The following is a 6,394-nucleotide window of genomic DNA, read 5'->3' as shown; positions in this document are numbered from 1 at the left end:
GATGACATGTAATGTTATTTGCTCAGAGTTGCTTATAATTTCTCACTTCAAAAGATTTAAATTGAAATAAATATGTATTACTGATTTCTGAAGTGAATTTTTTAATTTACTATTTAAAAGTAGCACATACTCTTGGACCCAGACATACTCCCCTCATTTTAACTTTCAAATTGGTATAAATGCCTGGTGTACCTTTGGCGTAATTGAATAATAGCATACTATGATAGTGAATCAACAGTTGTTGCCAATGACTTTGGGGCCTTCAAGGAACATACATTTAATTATTATCAGTATCGGGTTATCATATGTTTTGTTCTAGATCTGGCTTCAGACTGCCACAAAAATGGACATTATTAATTGCATAATTTCCATTCATGGAAGTAGTAGATAGTGTGCAGATGGGAGAAGAGTTTAATTTTTCTTTTACAAGTTATCACATACTTTGGAAGAAGATGTTTTCCACAGTTAAAATATTTTTTTTAAGATATTCTGGTTAATGCTGAGTTAAATAATTAGGTTTCAAGTTAGTCAAATACTTCCCAAACTCTGAAATTGTCAAAGATTTTTTTTTTAAAAATCTTGTTCATGCTTATCTAATGGTTATCTTAATTAGAGGGGAAAGAAATTTTAAATTAATGTCATGATCAGGCTGGTGGTTATATGTTAAATAATTCATTTTTTGCAAATATAAGGTCTAAGTGTCCACAAGATCTGCTTCAGATTGACTCTTTCCTTGACAATAGAGAATGGAGCAATGACATTGATAGGCAGATAAAACATAGTTCCTGAAAGCTTGAAGGATTTTTTTAAGTTTTATATTTTATTTGGAAGTTTTGTAAAGGTGGTTTATTCCAACTTGCATTGAGTGCCTCATTTAGGCACTAAAAATTTAACCGGCGCTTGCCCCAGAAAATATTCTCTTGAAATAAATGTAAAGTACCACAAGTGCTCTTTGTATATGGTAATGGCTCTAAAAGGAAAAAAAAAATAGAAAATCAGTACTGATTCTACATATGGTGTTGTGACCAGATTGGTTGTATTATAATTGTTTAGGAAAATTACTATAACTGACTTTGCTTATTCGCAGCAAGATTGTTCTCTTAGATGCATGGACTCTAAGGGGAAGATTATTTTTTATGAATTATAACACTGTTTCAGAAATGGAAATATATAGGTTTATGAAGAGATTATTTCATAACTGATACTCAAAGTTTGGGGCATAAAAGTAGAAAACCAGTAATAGACATTTTTCTGGAAAACACTAATCTCCTTTGCAATGCTTTATCTTGACAAATGGCTTCCAAAATTGTTAAGCCAAAGAAGATGATCACATTTTGTGATAATGCACCAGTAATTAACCTATTAAAAGTACTTCTAATTGTGCTTTTTAGTTAAGAATAATATAAATGCAAAGACAGTTTAGACATAGTACGGTATGTTGTGATTTTAAATATACCTATGCAAAAAGCTAGGGGAAGAAGAATGTAGTATTAGATTCTTATTCTACACAAAAGCAGCCAGATTCCATTGACTTAGTGTCTTTGCCAAGTATTCTGGATACTAAGTAAAAAAAAAAAAAAAATCCAGCCTTCTGATTTATAAGTAACAACATGTTCAATGTAATGTAGACAAAACTTTCAGATGAGTGGCCACATTTTTCAGTTTGCTTCCAGAAATTTGGCATCTTGTAGACAAAGCGTCTGACTAAAGAAATTTAAAGAGTGGAACATTTTATTAGAGCTCACATTTCTTATGTAGTGAATTACTGGAATTAATCATTCTATATTGTATAAAGCTAAATATACTATAATATCTATAGTGATATAAAAGGAGAACCTGTGCTCTCACATTTAGGGCCAAGCTTAACGTTTATCCTAACAGAATAAAGTGTAATATTTCTGTATATGTCTTCTGTTGAATGGCTTACTCCTATTTGAACTGCTTGCTTATTAAGAAGAAGTTAGGAATACAAGTACCAGAGTGCATATAAGGCAACATAACGGATTTGGCAGTGGTGTAAAATATGCTTCTTTCTGTAGCAGCAGCAGAACTACAGATTCCACCTAGTAGGTGAGACCGAAATCATAAATGTTTGCTTCTCTTTCCAAAGGAGCATGCAATTAAAATTACATTTAAAGTTCTTGTGGGTGACTGTAATACCCTCTATAAAAAGTTACCTTAAAAATGGGGGTTTTTAGGGCGCCTGGGTGGCGCAGTCGGTTAAGCGTCCGACTTCAGCCAGGTCACGATCTGGCAGTCTGTGGGTTCGAGCCCCGCGTCGGGCTCTGGGCTGATGGCTCAGAGCCTGGAGCCTGTTTCTGATTCTGTGTCTCCCTCTCTCTCTGCCCCTCCCCCGTTCATGCTCTGTCTCTCTCTGTCCCAAAAATAAATAAAAAACGTTGAAAAAAAATTTAAAAAAAAATGGGGGTTTTTATACTATACAATTAATTTGTTAATTTCTTCTACCTCATACAAGAGGTTTTATGTAGTTAGTACCTATAGTAGGGATTACCAGCACAAACTTGGTAGTTAGATTGCCTGAGTTTGGATCTCCTTGTCCCTTCCTGCTAATTATGGGTTCTCTGTTCCTCAGTTTCCTCATCTATAAAAGTGATGAAATAATAATACTTACAGGGTAATTATAAGAATTAACTATGCAAAACACTTAAAATTGTGCCTAGTTAATAATGAGTGTGTTGTTGCCATTATTCTAACTTAAAATGCTTATATGTTAATGGGGACAATCAATCAGGAAGTGTGATAATCTCTAGTTATAAAAAAATGCTATCATCTGAATACCTAGGACTGTGAGAAGCATGTCAGAAGTGATACCACAGGGCTGTGAACAAGCCATCCTTGAGACAGTATACTGAGAATCCTAGGGACTTGTAGATGCAGGGACTAAAAGTAAAAAAAAAGATCCAAGTAAGGTGAAAAAGTTTCAGAATGTAAAGAAGGACAAACAGTATGATTGAAAAAAGAGTGACATGGTGATGAGACTAGGTTATAGAAGAAGGAAAGAAATCAGTCATGGCTGTACAGGGTTTGAGCTTTTATTCTCAGACTTATGGTGTCAAAAGTCAGATTCTTTGGACAACAAGCTCTGAAATGGAGTTTTGCAGGCAGGAAGTTTGTTGCAGATTGCTTTAGAGCACAACACTTAAAGTGATGAGAATAGGGTTGGGCACTTACAGGAAATGAACTGCAGTGCTTTTGCCTCACATGTTTCCCTCAGCTTTTCCCATAGGGCAATGTGAGACTAAAATTGTTCTTTAAATTGTTTTGCATTTAGGCAAAGCGGCTGGGCTATTATAACCCCGTGTCAACCAATCATTGCATGCAGGCTGTACGTGGGAAGGCACGGTAGCCATCTGCCAGGGCAGTTCCTGGAGAGAGATACTACTGATAGCTCTTGCATTGTCTTCAACTAATGGGGTGAGCTCCTCCTTTCTAAAGGAGAGTCTGGAAAGAGTAGCACAGTGTCCATGTGGCAGCCATTGAAGGACTTAAAACAAATTTCAACTCTGAATTCATTTAAGAAATAATCTTTGAACATCTAGTATAAGCCTGATCCTACCCTAAAGGCAAAAACCTAATGTATAAGTAAGGCACAAAACCAACCACTGAGGGAAGAATTCAGTTAGACAAATGAATAAGACGGCCCTGTGTAATGAATATTATAAGCAGTGGATGGAGTTTAAGATGCTGTGGGCACAAAAGAGGAGCATTTAACTTAGTGTGGTGGGAGGGGATTATGGAAGACACTGGGCAAACCAATGACCTTTGAATCGGAACCTAAAGGATGAGTTGGGAGTTACCCTGGTAAAGGGCAGAGGGATATGCTCCATGGAAAGTTTTAACACTAGCAAAATCCTGGAAGTGAGATAAATATGAATGTAGTTGGCGATGGCTAGAGCAAGGAGTGTGTTCCATGAACCATGCAGGAAATCTCACCTAGCATCTCAGGAAAGAGGAGGAGGATCATAGAATCTGAGACATCATCTGATTCAGTCTCCTTGTTACGCAGATGAGAAAACGGAAGCAAATAAACTCCAGATACTGTTCCAACCTTCACACTTAATGAATGGCATATGGGGGATGAGAGTCCAAGCCTGGCATGTAATCTGAGAATCTCCAAGCCTTTACTAGAACCATTTTAATGGCATAAAGCATTACAGATGCAGCCACAACACTTACCATAATGGGACACACACAGCAAGGGTTTAATAAATAATTGATTTGGGATATAGATTGGTTGAAATAGCCCATGTTATTTTGTCAATGAATAGGGTGGAGGCAGAGCATGACACCATGAGGTTTATAATCTCAGTATAATGATAGGAATAACTAAGCCATGTATTTGTTGGATATGAGAATATACTAATTATATAAATCTATGTCTTCACCATAGTGTATTTTCTTTAGGATTTTTTTTCCAGAAGGCATCTGGTAAGAGAATTATCATTAGTTACGTTAGTAAAATTATTCACCTGTGGTTGCTGACCGCCTCAATAGAATATCTAGGTGGATGATCATAAAATATCTAAAATGTATTTGAGATAGTTTGACTTTAGTTAAAGGACTGTACCGTAATTGAAATTCAAATTGGAGAGTTCCAAAGGGTAGGTCAGCCTGCTCCAGAATAGCCAAAATAGGTATAACTAGAAGCTTATGAGACCTCCATAGGCAACACAAACCATAGTTATTAAGGTGGGAAGGACAAAGGAAAACAGGCTATACGATACAGACCCCAAATTGAAAGTCTCAGGGGCAGGTGTTCTGCCTTAAAGATATGGTTTCCTATGGTGCTACTTCACACAGAAACAACCTGAGTGAGTGGATAAGGGTATTTATTTACTTCAGGCTGCTTAATGACCTCGCAAGCAGCATGTATAGCAGCAGCAGCAGCAGCACCTATTTATTAGAACCTACCTATTCAATGTCAGGTACGCCAGTAGTCATGTTCCTGATTTGTCACCCTCACGACAGCTTTTCAGGATAGGTTCAGCAATCTTACATTATAGAAGAGGAAATGGAGGTCCATCGATGTTAAAAAAAAAAAACTTTCAAGGTCAGATAGTATATAAAATGCCTAAAACACAGGTCTGTTTGACTCAGAATCCAAACTTTCACAAGTGTGAGTGCATACCTATATATACATCTCTCTCTGTATGCATATGTAATGTGATTTTTGAAGTATGATAATTTGATTATTATATCTATTTGGGAATTTGAACAAATAGCATTTTATAATTATATGTAATTTTTCATGTTTTGCTTTTATGAAAAATGATAAGCTATAAAACCTGATTGATGCAGGTAAGACAATCAGTGTTTCCAAATCCCTCCACTCTTTCCAATGACACATAGGTTATGCAACCTCTGTTTTTAAGAAAAATATGACAATATTAGTTAATGGGACTGTAGGATATATATTTAACTGAGTCACTTGTGTGCAGAACTATCTTCAAGTACAAAGGCTTTGGGATTAAACAAATTTGGGAAGTGATCGGTGAAATTTTACTTCAAAGATTTTCTTTTTCCTAAATAAAAGGGAGTTAAAACTTCTTAAAAAAAATGAAAAGCAGGCTTCCTTTTAATATTTTCCAGTCAAAAGTATTCTTAGTAAACAAGGGAGACCATACATGAATCAGCTCAGTCTCAGTCGGAATTTTCTTTTAACAATAACCTGTATTTAATAAGCTGGTACCCAGAGTGCGTGCCATGCTGCTTCAAAGTGATAGCAAGACCATGAGGAAGATCAAAGAGGAATGGTCATGGGATCTGAACTGCTAGACTGAGAAAGAGAATTGTATCTGCATGCACACAGCTACTTTTTGTTATGCCTGTATAGGAAAAGGATTCACTTCATTTTCTGTGAGTGCTTAAAGATTTTAATCCAAACTTCCTTTCAGCAGTTGAGATCAAAAACTCTAGACATTGCTGGGTTATGGAAGTGAGAGACAATGTATCTACTAGAAGAGAGGTAGAATCCTACAGATTGTTCCAGGAAGCTTTAGCAGTGATGGACTTAAAATGTGATTGGAATAATTCTAAAGCACCCGACTATGATGAATAGGTGGGGGTTGTCTGCAAATCCAATCATTCCAGTACCATTTGATGTTGACAGTCATTTCTGCATCCTCTAACCCTCCTAATGACTGGGAGCTTCGCAGATGTTTATGGAATACTGCACGCCATGCATAAAATGACTGTGTGGCAAACAGAGAGTTTAATTTATACCATTCTTGCCACAGTCCCATCAAAGTGGCTTCAATCTTGCACATACCTAGAGTAGAAAATCGCATGTCCTGTCTTAGTGGTCGTACTGCTTCTCCAGTGCTCTTACTCTTGTTGGTCTCGGTCTTGCTATTTTTGTTGCTGGTATGAAGTA

This window comes from Lynx rufus, unplaced genomic scaffold, assembly GCF_022079265.1.
Source record: "Lynx rufus isolate CCGP_SWC_20201006 ecotype Redwood Valley unplaced genomic scaffold, mLynRuf1.p SCAF_1, whole genome shotgun sequence".
In the NCBI taxonomy this organism is placed as follows: Eukaryota; Metazoa; Chordata; class Mammalia; order Carnivora; family Felidae; genus Lynx; species Lynx rufus.
Note: the sequence above shows the minus strand (reverse complement) of the source record.